Source organism: Dendrobates tinctorius, unplaced genomic scaffold (genome assembly GCF_039654945.1).
Source record: "Dendrobates tinctorius isolate UK_male_01 unplaced genomic scaffold, ASM3965494v1 ptg000184l, whole genome shotgun sequence".
Lineage (NCBI taxonomy): Eukaryota > Metazoa > Chordata > Amphibia > Anura > Dendrobatidae > Dendrobates > Dendrobates tinctorius.
Window position 1 is genome coordinate 16,610,856 of NW_027361851.1, and position 17,963 is coordinate 16,628,818.

The window sequence follows — 17,963 nt, forward strand, 5'->3', positions numbered from 1 at the left end:
TGGCTGTAGGCGTTCGACCCTCCTCCTCCTCCTCCAGAAGCGAAAGCTCGTCCACAAAGCGCAGTCGTACGAGCTGCCACTGTTGCACACGAGGTGCCCCCCTATCGAGCAGCTAGTGGAAAGCGTCAGCAGGCTGTGTTGCAGATGATGTGTTTGGGCGACAGACACACTGCGGAGGTGCTGGCCGAGTACTTTCAGCTGAGTCATGGCTGGGCAGTATACATCTTGAGGCAGGCAAGGTAGTTAGTGATAACGGCCGTAAATTTATGGCAGCCATAGCCCTTTCAAAAAACTCAGCCACATACCTTGCTTGGCTCACACCTTGAACCTGGTGGTGCAGTGCTTCCTCAACCATTATCCGGAGTTAACAGCCCTGCTCCAGAAGGTGCGAAGACTGTGCGCACACATCCGCCGGTCGCCTGTACACTCCATTCGTATGCAGAAGCTGCAGCGATTGCTCCACCTTCCCAACCACCACCTCATTATCGACATTGCAACAAGGTGGAACTCCACCCTGCACATGGTCGAGCGGCTGTGCGAACAGAGGCAGGCCATAATGCATTTGTGGGAGGATACACGGCCAGGCACTTTGAGAGCAGACATGGAGTTGACAGGTGTGCAGTGGTCAAAGCTGAAAGACCTCTGTAAAGTCCTCCAGTGTTTTGAGGAATGCACACGGCTGGTAAGCGCAGACGATGCCATCCTAAGCATAAGCATCCCACTTACGCGTCTGCTCATGCAAACTGTGACGCACCTTAAGGAGCAGGCGTCTGCAGCCAATGTTGACGAGGAGGAAGAGGAGGAGGGAGTCCTTGATGACATTCAGCCATTGTCTGCTCAGGGACCTTTCCTGGACGAGGTGGAGGAAGAAGAGGAGGAGGAGGATGATGATGGGGATGATTACTTAGGGGAGGAGGATGCATTTCGTGGGGCAAGTGAAAATGTTGGCGTGGCAAGGTCTGGTACAGGGTTTGTGCGTGACTGGAAGGATGTGGATTTTCCAGAAAGTGCTCCTCCAACCAGCACTCGCAGTGCATCATTGACACCGGGAACATTGGCCCACATGTCAGATTATGCCTTGCAGATCCTAAAAAGGGACCCCCACATTGCCAAAATGATGAACGATGACGACTACTGGTTGGCCAGCATCCTGAATCCACGCTATAAAGGCAAATTACAAAACATCATGCCACACGAGAACCTTGACCTAATATTGGCTAATAAACAAGCAACTCTGGTAAACCGGTTGGTTGAGGCATTCCCAGCACACAGCAGCGGTGATGGTTCTCACATGAGCCGTACGGGCCGGGGGCAGCTTGGCAGAGGTGTTCGTGGTGCACACAGCAGAAGTGGCATTGGAGACAGGGGTTTCATGACAATGTTGTGGACTGATTTTTCAAGTACCGCTCACACAACTGGTAATACTGCATCGATGGAAAGTGACAGGAGACAGCAGTTGTCAACTATGGTTACAAACTACTTTTCCTCCCATATCGATGTTCTCCCGCACAGGTCATTCCCCTTTGACTATTGGGCCGCTAAACTGGACACCTGGCCTGAATTGGCACAATATGCCTTACAGGAGCTCGCTTGCCCAGCTGCAAGTGTGCTATCGGAAAGAGTCTTCAGTGCAGCTGGATCAATCCTGACAGAAAAAAGGACCTGTCTGTCAACCCAAAATGTGGATGATCTAACCTTCATTAAAATGAACCATGCATGGGTTTCCAAGGATTTTGTCCCACCTTCCCCTGATGACACATAGGGTGACAGAAAAATGGCTTGCTTTGTTCCTCCTCTTCCTGGGACTTGAACAATTTTGCCTTTTGCATCAGCTGAATGTCCAACATCAACATATGCCACTTTCTAAAACTCCCTAACTGTGCTGCCTCCCCCCCATGGCGTGCGAGTGCCGTTGCCCTGGACAGGTGGGTAGGCCGACTCTTGGGCGCGGGCACTGGCACTGGCACAGGGTCCCTCATAGTGCAATCAAGTGTCTCTGACGGTGGTGGTGCACACCCGCCGTCAGACACACCGCCGTACTATGAGGGGCCCAGTGCCAGTACCGACGCCCACGAGTGATCCCCCCTTGCTTGGGCAGGGCCCCAGCATTTGCAATCTTCACCTCTCCCTGCTCCTCCGCTGTGTAGTCTGGGCCGTCAAATCCTGTCATGATCTGACAGTTTTAAACTTGACAAAGTGAATTTTTTTTACTTTGTCAAGTGCAAAGTGTGACGTGATTGCCCCCGGTGGCCATTAGAATTATCTCACGTGGTGTCTTTCATTCTAAGTTGCCCGGTGGTGGGGAGTGGTATCGCACCTTAGTGTTAGGTTTAATTGGTAATTATAAATCAGGTGTTAGGCTCTATAAATGAGTCTCAGGGTATGCAATCATTGTTGGTGATAGTTGTTCATTTGCAACCAACCTTGGTGGTGGAAGGAGCTGGAGAGATTGCTCAGCTCAATCTGAGTCCTGGTGTGGAAGGAGTCACAGAAGGGAGTTCTTTGCAGCGCTGACTGAACTTGGTGGCAGCTATTCAGGAGGAAGGCTGCAGTCGGTTGCTGGACTCTGTGCTGGAGCATTTGCACAGAGAGAGCTAAGTTTTCTATTTCCCCTGTTTGTGACTTTCCTTATGTGTGATCTAGTGCAGTGGTGGGATTAGTTTCCGCACCGGCCAATGCCCTAGCGAGGGACTAGGTTCAGGGCGAGTCAGGGCATAAGGTTCGCGTGCGGCGACAGGTTCGGAGCCTGTATAGGGATTGTAAGGAGTGCAGGGACGCTGCCTCAGGGGAGCTCAGGAGGTCTCCATGTCCCTATTCCCTATTACAGGGCCCACCACTGTAATTGTTCCTGTGTTTCCCCTTATTGTTTAAATTCTCCAGCTGGAGGCGGGGTATCCAGTTTTACGTGTACTTTAAATTCGCCAGCTGGAGGTGGTGTATCCAGCTGCACGTCCCGGTATTATTTAAATTCGCCCTGCTGGAGGCGCTGTGTCCAGTCACACGTTGACCGTTACAAATCCATACTGGGCCTGACACCGTCTGAGCCTGCCTCCTGATCTATAGACATATATTTTGAATGTTTGTACACTATGCTTTCCATACATGTTATCTGGGGATACGGTACTCTTTCTCACCTTTGTGCAATCACGTGTAATCCATACTGGGCCTGACACCATTTGAGCCTGCCTCCTGATCTATAGACATATATTTTGAATGTGCACACTATGTTATCCTAACGTGTTATCCGGTGATACGGTACCCTTTCTCACCTTTGTGCAATCACGTGTAATCCATACAGGGCCTGACACCGTCTGAGCCTGCCTCCTGATCTATAGACATACAGTGGGGGAAAAAAAGTATTTAGTCAGTCAGCAATAGTGCAAGTTCCACCACTTAAAAAGATGAGAGGCGTCTGTAATTTACATCATAGGTAGACCTCAACTATGGGAGACAAACTGAGAAAAAAAAATGCAGAAAATCACATTGTCTGTTTTTTTTTTCATTTTATTTGCATATTATGGTGGAAAATAAGTATTTGGTCAGAAACAAGCAATCAAGATTTCTGGCTCTCACAGACCTGTAACTTCTTCTTTAAGAGTCTCCTCTTTCCTCCACTCATTACCTGTAGTAATGGCACCTGTTTAAACTTGTTATCAGTATAAAAAGACACCTGTGCACACCCTCAAACAGTCTGACTCCAAACTCCACGATGGTGAAGACCAAAGAGCTGTCAAAGGACACCAGAAACAAAATTGTAGCCCTGCACCAGGCTGGGAAGACTGAATCTGCAATAGCCAACCAGCTTGGAGTGAAGAAATCAACTGTGGGAGCAATAATTAGAAAATGGAAGACATACAAGACCACTGATAATCTCCCTCGATCTGGTGCTCCACGCAAAATCCCACCCCGTGGGGTCAGAATGATCACAAGAACGGTGAGCAAAAATCCCAGAACCACGCGGGGGGACCTAGTGAATGAACTGCAGAGAGCTGGGACCAATGTAACAAGGCCTACCATAAGTAACACACTACGCCACCATGGACTCAGATCCTGCAGTGCCAGATGTGTCCCACTGCTTAAGCCTGTACATGTCCGGGCCCGTCTGAAGTTTGCTAGAGAGCATTTGGATGATCCAGAGGAGTTTTGGGAGAATGTCCTATGGTCTGATGAAACCAAACTGGAACTGTTTGGTAGAAACACAACTTGTCGTGTTTGGAGTAAAAAGAATACTGAGTTGCATCCATCAAACACCATACCTACTGTAAAGCATGGTGGTGGAAACATCATGCTTTGGGGCTGTTTCTCTGCAAAGGGGCCAGGACGACTGATCCGGGTACATGAAAGAATGAATGGGGCCATGTATCGTGAGATTTTGAGTGCAAACCTCCTTCCATCAGCAAGGGCATTGAAGATGAAACGTGGCTGGGTCTTTCAACATGACAATGATCCAAAGCACACCACCAGGGCAACGAAGGAGTGGCTTCGTAAGAAGCATTTCAAGGTCCTGGAGTGGCCTAGCCAGTCTCCAGATCTCAACCCTATAGAAAACCTTTGGAGGGAGTTGAAAGTCCGTGTTGCCAAGCGAAAAGCCAAAAACATCACTGCTCTAGAGGAGATCTGCATGGAGGAATGGGCCAACATACCAACAACAGTGTGTGGCAACCTTGTGAAGACTTACAGAAAACGTTTGACCTCTGTCATTGCCAACAAAGGATATATCACAAAGTATTGAGATGAAATTTTGTTTCTGACCAAATACTTATTTTCCACCATGATATGCAAATAAAATGAAAAAAACAGACAATGTGATTTTCTGGATTTTTTTTTTCTCAGTTTGTCTCCCATAGTTGAGGTCTACCTATGATGTAAATTACAGACGCCTCTCATCTTTTTAAGTGTTGGAACTTGCACTATTGCTGACTGACTAAATACTTTTTTTCCCCACTGTATATTTTGAATGTGTACACTATGCTATCCATACATGTTATCCGGGGATACGGTACCCTTTCTCACCTTTGTGCAATCACGTGTAATCCATACTGGGCCTGACACCGTCTGAGCCTGCCTCCTGATCTATAGACATAAATTTTGAATGTGTACACTATGCTATCCATACATGTTATCCGGGGATACGGTACTCTTTCTCACCTTTGTGCAATCACGTGTAATCCATACTGGGCCTGACACCGTTTGAGCCTGCCTCCTGATCTATAGACATATTTTGAATGTGTACACTATGCTATCCAAACATGTTATCCGGTGATACGGTACCCTTTCTCACCTTTGTGCAACCACGTGTAATCCATACTGGGCCTGACACCGTCTGAGCCTGCCTCCTGATCTATAGACATATATTTTGAATGTGTACACTATGCTATCCATACATGTTATCCGGGGATACGGTACCCTTTCTCACCTTTGTGTAATCCTTACTGAGCCTGACACCGTCTGAGCCTGCCTCCTGATCTATAGACATATATTTTGAATGTGTACACTATGCTATCCATACATGTTATCCGTGGATATGGTACCCTTTCTCACCTTTGTGCAATCACGTGTAATCCATACTGGGCCTGACACTGACTGAGCCTGCCTCCTGATCTATAGACATATATTTTGAATGTGTACACTATGCTATCCATACATGTTATCGGGGGATACGGTACCCTTTCTCACCTTTGTGCAATCACGTGTAATCCATACTGGGCCTGACACCGTCTGAGCCTGCCTCCTGATCTATAGATATATATTTTGAATGTGTACACTATGCTATCCATACATGTTATCCGGGGATACGGTACCCTTTCTCACCTTTGTGCAATCACGTGTAATCCATACTGGGCCTGACACCGTCTGAGCCTGCCTCCTGATCTATAGATATATATTTTGAATGTGTACACTATGCTATCCAAACATGTTATCCGGGGATACGGTACCCTTTCTCACCTTTGTGCAATCACGTGTAATCCATACTGGGCCTGACACCGTTTGAGCCTGCCTCCTGATCTATAGACATGTATTTTGAATGTGTACACTATGCTATCCATACATGTTATCCGGGGATACGGTACCCTTTCTCACCTTTGTGCAATCACGTGTAATCCATACTGGGCCTGAGAACGGCTGGCGAGCTGTTAAGCAAGCTACAGCACCTGTGGTTTGCACACGTAAGTTTTTCATTTTTTCAGGAATGACGGTTAGGCCTAATTCCGGAACTGCGGTTGACCTGCACTTACTGGGAAATCATCGTTCGCGGGTAATAATTGTAATCCCAGATCCAGCGGGTTATCTGCACCTGTAAGCGACAAACATTGGCCTTTTCAGTGTAGCGCACATGCAGCCACGGACATGTAAGGGCATGACACAACCAGTTATTGGCCAATCTCATGTGCCAGAGCCTCGCGTGTCCCTCTAGTAAGCCGGACTCGGACCGTGGGGCATGACGGAGTCTCGTTCGTTAACGGAATTAAGCTTGCAATGTGTGCATCTTTTTTGTTGCTGGATGGTTGAGGTTGCTCGTGTTGAGTCAAATTATGCCGTAGTCTCCACTCCTGGTGGTGCCCTTCTGGACATTCCTTTAAGGTTCAGCTTTGCAACCATACTGCCCACGTAAAACAAACACTTTGCCTTCATGAACGCTGTTTGGAGGGTCGTGACTCGTGGGAATAACGCTGCCCAATCAGTTAACCTGCTAGAGAGATCCTTCGTTGCTCCCAAGCATGACATCACACTCCCTAGGAGGAAGGTAATGCCACTGTGGCGACCGTACTCCTGGGGGCGACAAGTGCACTGATGCCCAGCCACTGCTCGATGAATCTGCTGGTACATTGACCCAGACCACTACATTCCCCTCGCACGCTACACGGCCTGAATCTGACCCTGATGAAACTCAAGTTACCCTTCCCATATACAGTTCCATCTTACACGGTGACAAAGAGGAAGCTGCAGATGAAAGTGCAGGTTCGGCCCACCCGCCGTCAGACACACCACCGTACTATCAGGGGCCCTGTGCCAGTGCCATCGTCAACGAGTGGGCCCCCCCTGCTTGCTCAGGATCACAGCACTTGCAAGGTTGAAATACTGTGCAGTGAGATGGAAGATGGGGACGACGAGGAGTCCAGACTAGTACAGGGATTCCCTAGCGAGGAGACTTATTTCATTGTTTTCAATGTTGGGACAGCAATTTTTGGGGAGCACTATACTCTGGAGAATGATAGATGGGGCCCACCATACACTGGAACATTCCAAAGGTGGACATCAGACACTTGAGCAGCATTTACAGGGCCCATTATACTCTAGAGCATTAGAAATGGGGCCCATTATGTTTGGAGCATTATTTGGGCCCATAAGACAGTGGAGCTTCATCCATGGGGACCAACATATACTGTAGCATTATGTGGAGCTCATCATATACTGTTTCAAACATTATATGGGACCAATGATTCTGTATGGAGAAATAGATGGGCCTCGTCATGAGATGTAAAAAGTGAAGTATTTTTCATTGTACTATACCACTATTTCTCTGCCGTATCGGAGCATCATGAGTTGTGGTACGTGTTAAAGGGGCACTTTTTCGCCCAGGGCATATGAAAACCTGGAGCCAGCCCTACCCCCCCACAACTTTAGCCAAATAACCCCCATTTTTCAGTGCATAACTAGTATTATGAAGTAAATTAAGGTTGACAAGCTTAAGTAATAAGAATTGATGCTTTTGGCATTCAAATGGGTACTGTAGGTGTGTTTCCTGGCCTCCTCTCACTGCCGACTTTAATTCCCCATTGACTTACATTGTGTTTCGTGTTTCGGTCGGACCCCCGACTTTTCCCTATAGTCGGCCGATTTTGCTCGACCCGACTTTTGGAAAAGTCGGGTTTCATGAAACGAAACTCGACCCTAAAAAAGCAAAAGTCGCTCAACTCTAGTGGTCACCGATAGTGTTGAGCTTTCCGATACCGCAAGTATCGGGTATCGGCCGATATTAGCTGTATCGGAATTCCGATACTGACTTCCGATACTTTTTTCGTATCGGATACCGGAATCGGAAATTCCCATAAAGCTATCAGCCTGCTCGATTTGATTCAGCCAATGGGAATCCTCAGAAGTGTGGGCACATCCTGTTAGGCATGTTAACTATTGGCATGGCTGTGATTGGCTGCTGAAATGATGTCATCATGATGCGTGGTCTGTGCGCATCATGATGCGCGGTATGTGCCTACTGTGGGGGGGTCTGTGCCGACTGCAGGGGGGTCTGTGCCGACTGCCGGGTGCCTGTGCCGGCTGCCAGTGTTCTGTGCGGGCCTGCCGGGGGTCTTGTGTGTGTGCAGGCATCGTCCGATGGGACTACAAGTCCCATCGGGCGATGCCTGCTACACTGACAGTGATTAACACATTAGCCAATGATGGGACAGTAGTAGTACCATCATCTGGCTAATGTGTTGAATGTAAAAAAAAAAAAAAAAACATACTACATACATACATACTACATACATACATACATACTGCATACATACTACATTCATACATATATACTACATACATACATACTACATACATGCTACATACATGCATATATACATACTACATACATACTACATACATACAACATATATACTACATACATACTACATACATGCTACATACATGCTACATATATACATACTACATACATACTGCATACATACTACATACATGCAACATACATATATACTACATACATGCTACATACATGCTACATATATACATACTACATATACACTCACTGGCCACTTTATTAGGTACACCATGCTAGTAACGGGTTGGACCCCCTTTTGCCTTCAGAACTGCCTCAATTCTTCGTGGCAGAGATTCAACAAGGTGCTGGAAGCATTCCTCAGAGATTTTGGACCATATTGACATGATGGCATCACACAGTTGGCGCAGATTTGTCGGCTGCACATCCCTGATGCGAATCTCCCGTTCCACCACATCCCAAAGATGCTCTATTGGATTGAGATCTGGTGACTGAGGAGGCCATTTGAGTACAGTGAACTCATTGTCATGTTCAAGAAACCAATCTGAGATGATTCGAGCTTTATGACATGGCGCATTATCCTGCTGAAAGTAGCCATCAGATGCCTGTTCTTAGCTGAGAGGAGTGGTACCCAGTGTGGTCTTCTGCTGCTGTAGCCCATCTGCCTCAAAGTTCGACGCACTGTGCGTTCAGAGATGCTCTTCTGCCTACCTTGGTTGTAACGGGTGGCAATTTGAGTCACTGTTGCCTTTCTATCAGCTCGAACCAGTATGCCCATTCTCCTCTGACCTCTGGCATCAACAAGGCATTTCCGGCCACAGAACTGCCGCTCACTGGATTTTTTTTCTTTTTCGGACCATTCTCTGTAAACCCTAGAGATGGTTGTGCGTGAAAATCCCAGTAGATCAGCAGTTTCTGAAATACTCAGACCAGCCCTTCTGGCACCAACAATCATGCCACGTTCAAAGGCACTCAAATCACCTTTCTTCCCCATACTGATGCTCGGTTTGAACTGCAGGAGATTGTCTTGACCATGTCTACATGCCTAAATGCACTGAGTTGCCGCCATGTGATTGGCTGATTAGAAATTAAGTCTTAACACACAGTTGGACAGGTGTACCTAATAAAGTGGCCAGTGAGTGTATACTACATATATACTGCATACTACATATATACTACATACAACATACATACTACATATATATTACATTCATACAGCATACATACATACTACATACTACATATATACTACATTCATACAACATAAATACATACTACATACATGCTTCATATATACTACATTAGTACAACATACATACTGCATACAACATACATACATACTACATTCATGCAACATACATATATACTACATACATGCTACATACGTACTACAGACATACAACATGCTACAGACATGTACATACATACTACATTCATGCAACATACATAGATACTACATACATGCTACATTTATACTACATTCATACAACATACTGTACATACTACATACATGCTACATACATACTACACACATACAACATGCTACAGACATACAACATACATACTACATACTGCATACATACAACACATATATACTACATACAATACATTTATACAATACATACATAGACATACAGTACATATAACACAGAGTACATACTCACAATACTTGTCACATTGTTCCCCGAAGCCAGTGTCATCTAAGGAAAAATATGAAAATAACAAACAAGCCATATACTCCCTGATCCGCAGAAATCCACGCGTGTCCCACGCCGATCTCCCGTGGAGAGCAGCAGCATCAGCTGATGCGACCGCTCTCTAGGGGCTCAAGGAATCCAGTGTCGGGAGGTAGATATCCTTCCGCACTGTATTCCTCCGCCACTGTAAAAAAATAGTCCCTAGTCTCACTTTTGGCATTGCTGTGTGAAAAAGTTCCCACGCAGCATTTGCCATAAAGTGAGACCAGGGACTATTTTTTTACAGTGGCGGAGGAATACAGTGCGGAAGGATACCTACCTCCCGACACTGGATTCCTGAGCCCCGTAGAGAGCGGTCGCATCAGCTGTTGCTGCTGCTCTCCACGGAAGGTCAGCGTGGGACACTCACTCGTGGATTTCTGCGGATCAGGGAGTATTTGGTGGTTTGTTATTTTCATATTTTTCCTTAGATGACACCGGCTTCGGGGATCAAAGTGACAAGTAATGGTGAGTATGTAGTCTATGTTGTATGTACTGTATGTCTATATGTATGTTTTGTATGAATGTATTGTATGTAGTATGTATGTTGTATGTCTGTAGCATGTTGTATGTAGTATATATGTATGTTGTATGAATGTAGTATATATGTAGCATGTATGTAGTATGTATGTACGTACTATGTATGTATGTTGTATGTAGTATGTATGTTGTATGTATATATGTAGTATGTATGTAGTATATATATATGTAGTATGTATGTAGTATGTATATATTTAGTATGTATGTAGTATGTATATATGTAGTATATATGTAGTATGCATGTAGTATGTATATATGTAGTATGTATATATGTAGTATGTATGTAGTATGTATGTATGTAGTATGTACTGTATGTAGTATGTATATATGTAGTATGTATGTAGTATGTATATATGTAGTATGTATGTAGTATGTACATATGTAGTATGTATGTAGTATGTATATATGTAGTATGTATGTAGTATGTATATATGTAGTATGGTTTTTTTTTCTTACATTCAACACATTAGCCGGATGATGGGACTACTACTGTTCCATCATTGGCTAATGTGTCAATCACCGTCATGGTAGCAGGCATAGCCCGTCCCATCGGACGATGCCTGCACAGACCACCGCAGCCTGCACAGACCCCAGGACAGTCGGCACAGCCCCCCGGCAGGCGGCACAGACCCCCGGCAGTTGGCACAGACCCCCGGGCAGTCGGCACAGACCCCCGGCAGCCGGCACAGACCCCCGGCAGTCCGCAGAGACCCCCGGGCAGTCGGCACAGACCCCCGGAAGGTCCGTACACACCCCCGAGAGGCTGTACAAGGACAGAAAAGGGTTTTTCTTATTCCGATACCGGAAGTCCCATAGACTTGAATGGGACTTCCGGTATCGGAATCGGTGATACCTGATACTTTTTTTAGATCGGCCGATCCATTCCGATACGATATTTTTCAGTATCGGCTGGAATCGCTCAACTCTAGTCACCGATCATTTTTCTAAAATGGTGCACCTGGTGCCACTCTCGCGGCTACCTTCTGCTCGGGGTCTAGCTGCGTTGTTCATAAAACACTTATTCCGCTTGCATGGTATGCCAGACAAGATAGTCAGTGACCGGGGTCCCCAGTTCACGTCTTGGTTTTGGAGAGAACTCTGCAGTCTGCTCGGTATTGAGTTAAATCTGTCTTCGGTCTATCACCCCGAGATGAACGGGTTGGTTGAGAGAGCTAACCAAACCCTGGTCACATACCTGCAACATTTTGTCTCAACTAGGCAGGATGACTGGGCATCCTTACTACCATGGGCAGAATTTGCCTTGAACAACGCTGTGGCCGATTCCACCGGTCAGACTCCGTCCCTCCTTAACTACGGCCAGCATCCGCGTGTCCCTGTCCCGATGCCCGTGTCGTCCACTGATTCCAGGGTGGCAGACTGGGCAGTGGCGGCTCGAGACATTTGGGACCGCACTCAGGATGCCATCTGGCCTTAAAGGAGAGAATGAGGGCGTCCGCCGACACGCACCGGCGTCCCGCTCTGACTTTTGCTCCTGGCGACTTAGTGTGGCTATCTTCCCGTAATATCAGGCTGCGGGTTGAGTCCACTAAGTTTGCACCTCGTTACATTGGCCCCTTCAAGGTTCTGGAGCAGATCAATCCAGTGGTCTACCTCCTGGCTCTCCCACCACACTTGGCTATTACTGACGCCTTCTACGTGTCCCTCCTTAAACCTGTTCACATATCCCGGTTCTCTGAGTCATATGCCGGGACATCAGACCTGTCTTTAAATGAGTTTGAGGTCAATGCCATTGTGGGATGCAGGGTGGTGCGTGGTAAAAAGTTTTATTTGGTGGACTGGAAGGGTCATTGTCCAGAGGCTTGGACCTGGGAGCCAGTGGAGAACATCCATGCTGTGCTCCTTATTGCGGCATTTGAGTGTGGCGAGGCTCAGAGTGGAGGAGGCGGGTAATGTTAGGCGGTGGGTTCCTGGCGCTGCACAGCAGTAATCCCGAGCATTGCCTTCAGCGGTCTCTCATTCCTCTCCAGCCACAGTGGAGCCTGCTCAGCCGACTCGTCGATCCCGGCACTCTGCTCACACCAGCATTGTGGGTCTGGTTGCTGCTGCCACCTCTGGTCCAGCTATAGCAAAGCATGCTGGTCAACAGCGAATGATTCCAGGGACTAAGTCCTCCTTTCGGTCCACTGAGCATGCCCGTGGGACGATCTCCCATTGGAGATCAGAGGTCACATGTTCAGGTCCTTCTCCAGCTCGGCTTGGACCATCAGGAAGGCCCCAGAAGGATGCTATAAAAAGTTTGCATGGCCGCCCAGCCATGCGCTATCATAGACTTTGATGCTATACTGTTTATTGGTGTTAGTGATGACAGATGTATGAGACTGGTGACTGATCAATAAGACTCGCTCCCTTTGATGCGCATGAGTTAGGGTCCTAGAGTTTGAGTTAGCTTCTAGCACTAGCACTGCTTAGCACCGCAGTGTAGTCAGCTCTCCGTCCTGTAGCGCCTTGGGGCGCCGGTCTGTACAGGCCTCACATACCACTGGTACCGCAGTGTCTGCCAGAGCGGCACCATGCGCAGCCAAGTGCGCTTTCCAGCACTGTTCTTATGCTGGATAGTGGTGTCCACCACGGTAGACATTGTACCCGCTCTGAGCGGTAGTTTACTTAGTTGTGATCTGTGACGTTTAACAGCTCACGCTTATACGCCGGCTAGTGCGGACTCCATGAAGTAACTGAGTCTGTCCTAGCATGCACCGGGTCAGTGGTTACCCGCCGGTGTCCAGCTACCTCTTGTTATTTATCATTCGTCATTGTCTAGCTGCAGTTTATCACCTCTGCACGGTGGACCCCCGGCTGCGAACGCACCATATACCTTATACTATCTTTATTATTTGGTGCGTTCCACCAGCCCCTAACAGGATCCAGGTCTAAAAGTGATGGAAAACTGAAATCGAGAAAAAAAAGTGACCACCTCGCCTGCTTCGGGGTTAACCGTTTGGCAGACTCAATGTAAGACAGGTTCTTGTGGTCCGTGATAACCGTGATTCGATAGACAGCCGCCTCCAAAAAATGCCTCCATTCATCAAAAACCAGTTTAATGGCACACAGGTGGTTAAGGTCTCTCAATGATGTACTGCCTCATAAACAAAAAAAAAACAAAATGGTAACAAAAAAAACAGCTTGTCCGGCTCAAATGAAAATAAATAGTCCAAACAGTCCTGCCCAGGTCCTCTGGGACAACACATAAGGCAGCTCTCTCAGGAGCTAGTAATCCTGAGGCTTGCTTCCTCCACACACATGGACCGAGGAAAAAAACTGGTTGGGCATTTATTTCCCCTCCAACCACATCTTGGAGTTGGAGATATGGTGGGTAGGCGCCCCACCCATCTCTGACCTACCCACCATGAAAGTCATGCCCATAAAGCAACTGGATTGCTCTCAGCCCATATCATTCTGGAGAAAACACTTATGGTTTTCACATCACACAAGACAGCAATCTTTGTGACACATATCTCCCCTCATATACGACACCAGTGACCCTGTCACACCAGGTAGAGTGAGTCAATCAGATTCTGACTAACTTCCTCTAGTACTTCATCATTAACCACCACAATGACTCAGTGGAATTCCTGTTTGGGTCGAATTCTCATACAATAACCATGTGAGCCAAATCTCCGTTCTTTGGCATCTACAGTCAACATCCCTACATTCCACTCCCTGTTTCTACCACCTTCGATATTCCTGCTGCTGAATCCCTCTTCACGTGTTTTTCTACAATGCGGAGGACACCAAATCCATCTTACTGAAGTTCTCTGATTAGAGGAAAATATAAAGAAACTTGGCACTGAAATTCAGAAAGAATGCTGGTATATTTAATGCAGCCAAAATAAACAAGAAAACGTTTCGGCCACAACTAATGCTGTTCATCAGCTGCTGTACTTAAAGTGATAGAGTAAAATCCCTTAGGGTCCCGTCACACACAGCGATCTTGCTAGCGAGATCGCTGATTTTGTAACACATCAGCGATCTCACCAGCAAGATCGCTGTGTGTGACGGGGATCAGCGACCGGCCCCCCCTGCAGGTTATCGCTGACCGTGCTCGAGCGGCCTGGGCCGTTTTTTGATCACTGGTCTCCTGCTGCCCAGCACACATCGCTGCGTGTGGCAGCGAGAGACCAGCGATCAGCGACGCTGGTTTCTAATGTAAACATCGGGTATCAAGAAGCCGCGGCTCCTGGATACCTGCTGTTTACCTTGGAAACCAGCGTACACGCTGATTTCCAAGGTAAACAACAGGTATCCAGGAGTCGCGCGGCTCCTAGATACCCGATGTTTACCTTGGAAACCAGCGTGTATGCCGGTTTCGAAGGTAAGCAGCAGGTATCCAGGAGCATTAGAAACATTAGAAACCAGTGTCCAGCGTCGCTGGTCCTGATCGCTGGGGCTGTCTAACGATGTCCCAGCGATCCCATCATGTCGGATCGTTGGTGGGATCGCTGGGACATCATTATGTGTGACGGTGACGGAGGCTTTACTCTCACTGACCAGATACCTATTATCTTAGAGCAGTCTGCAAACTGATGAAGGCTGTGATAAGGTATAACACAGATTGCCAAAGTAAGCAAGGTGACTAGGGAACACAAGTGATAAATAGAATAAGTGAAATCAATGTCATCATATGATACACATTGTATATACCCTGTTCAAATATGCAATCAATGAAATATCATGGCAAACCATTGCCTTGTAATAGTGGTGCTCGTGGCATCCCCTCACCCTGACGTGTGTTTCGCCACCAGTTTCGCCCCCAGAAAAAGCAGACAGCGAAACATGCGTCGAGGTGAGGGGATGCCACGAGCACCACTATTGCAAGGTAATGGTTTGCTATGATATTTCATTGATAATACATTCAAGGTCCTGGCCTTAAGAATATGGCCTAATTCTCTGAAATCAATTTTACAGACCATTCATCTTGCTTTAATTTTCTCATTGGTGCCAGTGTGCACCATGACTGCTTGATCCTAGTATTCCATCAACCTGTTCCATATTGTGTTGAACTCAAGCACCAGAGAGGCAACACACCATTTGATGAACTCAGTCTTAGCGACAGGTTGCCCTGGCTGTTCACCCACTACCAGTACCTTATTGACCGGCCCTGCACTCCTAGAGCATGTCTTGCTGCAGAAACAAACTTATTGGGGTGTGCCAGATCAGGACTAACCTACCTGATCCCCTACACCACATTCTAAGGCCAAGGTCACACTTGTGAGTGTGATGTGAGAAACTCGCGCAAGTCTCTCGCATCAATACCTGGCGCTGCTGCTGGCACTCGGGACCAGAGTGTGCGGCTGCATAGAAATACATGTAACAAAGTAAATATTAACAGTGAATTATTACAAGTCTCTTTCCTGAATCCAGAGTCACTAAATTTCAAGTTGTACTTAAACTTAAAGCATACTTTGAACAAACCTCTCACTACTTTAGATAATTTTTATTTTTTATGCTGCATCATATAGTAAAAATAATATTTCCTGTGAAACACAGCCTGTAGTTGGGATTCCCATAAGCACCAAGATGGTGCCATGGGTGACTATCAGTGCTGCCATATTAAACCATCAGCTATCACATGGGAGGAAGATGGGTGAATGTGCCACTTAAGTGCCACTGTCAGACATTGGCAGCTGCATTTAAGTAGTTAAAAAGTAGAAATGGGAAATAACCCCGATTGCTAGTGTTAAGTCTTGCTCAGATGTCATTGATTTTTCTTGTACTCAAACATCCCATGACAGAGATTGGTCAGTGTGTCAAGGTTTACCATCAGAGTTTCATCAGTTTTTCTCACATTTGAAAAAAAAAACTGAATGATGTGTCTCAAACTTCTCCTATCAGTCAGTGAACAATGGCTGGCACATGGATGGTATCTGAGCATTGTCAGATTTTATCTTAGACCTCTAGACTTCTATTGGCCAGATTGATCTGTGACTAGTATCAAAATTGGATATCTGAATGATTTGATGCAGACCAATGGATCTGCAAAAATACCCATACGTGTGATCAGTCCCATAGACTATAGACTATAACGGGTACATGCTCTGTCCATGAAAAACATGGATCAAACTAATCTTTGAAAAGCTGATGTCTGAATGAGCCCCTGGAGGAAGATGTTTTCTATATAAAACAGCTGGTACTTGCCATGCATGGAGCCAGAGCTCGCTCCCTGCACCCATGCCTGCTCCCTGATTCAATCAGGTCATGGAACTGGAAAGGGCAAGTTACTAATTTGAAAGATAATAGCAAGCTTTTGAGACTACTTCTGTCTCTTCATCTGGTATGGTTTAAACACACTAAATAATCACATATTTCTACATGAAAGGAAAGGGAAATAGTGCAGTATTACTTCACGATTCTACTTCACTAAATTCTAACCACAATAAAAAACACTATTCAACAGTATTAAATGTATACATCTTAATGAAGTGCCATTTATAATTAGCTAGATTATTTTCATACCTTGTAATTTATGCTCAGCTAGTATAACGCACCCATACGTGCCACTGCCCAGTCGCTTGATTACACGGTACTGGTCTTTCAGTGTTATATATGGCATCCTTCGGGATGTTAGAATCATCATTCTCTTCAGGATCTCCTCATTTTCATTTTCATCCATCTCTTCTATGTTAAAATCTTGGGATTGAGTCTTGTATATTGCCAGTTTTATATTATCTGTTAAAAACTGATGAGATTTTAATAACTAGCAGTTTTATAACTTTTCATACATTTATAACTCATAGATATGCTTTTGGATGTAGTGTCAAAATTAAACTTTCTTAAAGGAATAAATGAACTTTAAAGTATACTTAAAGGGTTAGTCTTTCCTTTTTAAATTTAAGGCATTTAATCCCTTCCCCACCTTGGGGTTTTCCACGTCTGCTCTTCTGTTTTTTGCTCATCTTCTTCCTAGAGCCATAACTCTGCCAATATGGCCGTGTGAGGGCCTTTTTTTGAGGGACGAGTTGTACTTTTGAATTTCATTATTGGTTTTGCCATATTGTGTACTGAAAAACGGGAAAGGAATTCAGAGTGTGGAGAAATTGCAAGAAAAATGCAATTCCTTTTCTGTTGTTTTTTTTTTTTTTTACCATGTTCACTATCTGCAAAAACTGACCTGCCAATAAGATTCTTCAGGTCATTACAAATTCACAGGTACCAAACATGTA

The 17,963-nt window shown here is 46.0% G+C and overlaps 1 pseudogene; it reads right to left on the reverse strand.

The window, feature by feature from the left end:
* LOC141055088 (serine/threonine-protein kinase SBK1-like) overlaps window positions 1-17,465 on the reverse strand; it is a 35,117-nt pseudogene extending 17,652 nt beyond the window's left edge.
* Between the last annotated feature and the right edge of the window lie 498 nt (window positions 17,466-17,963).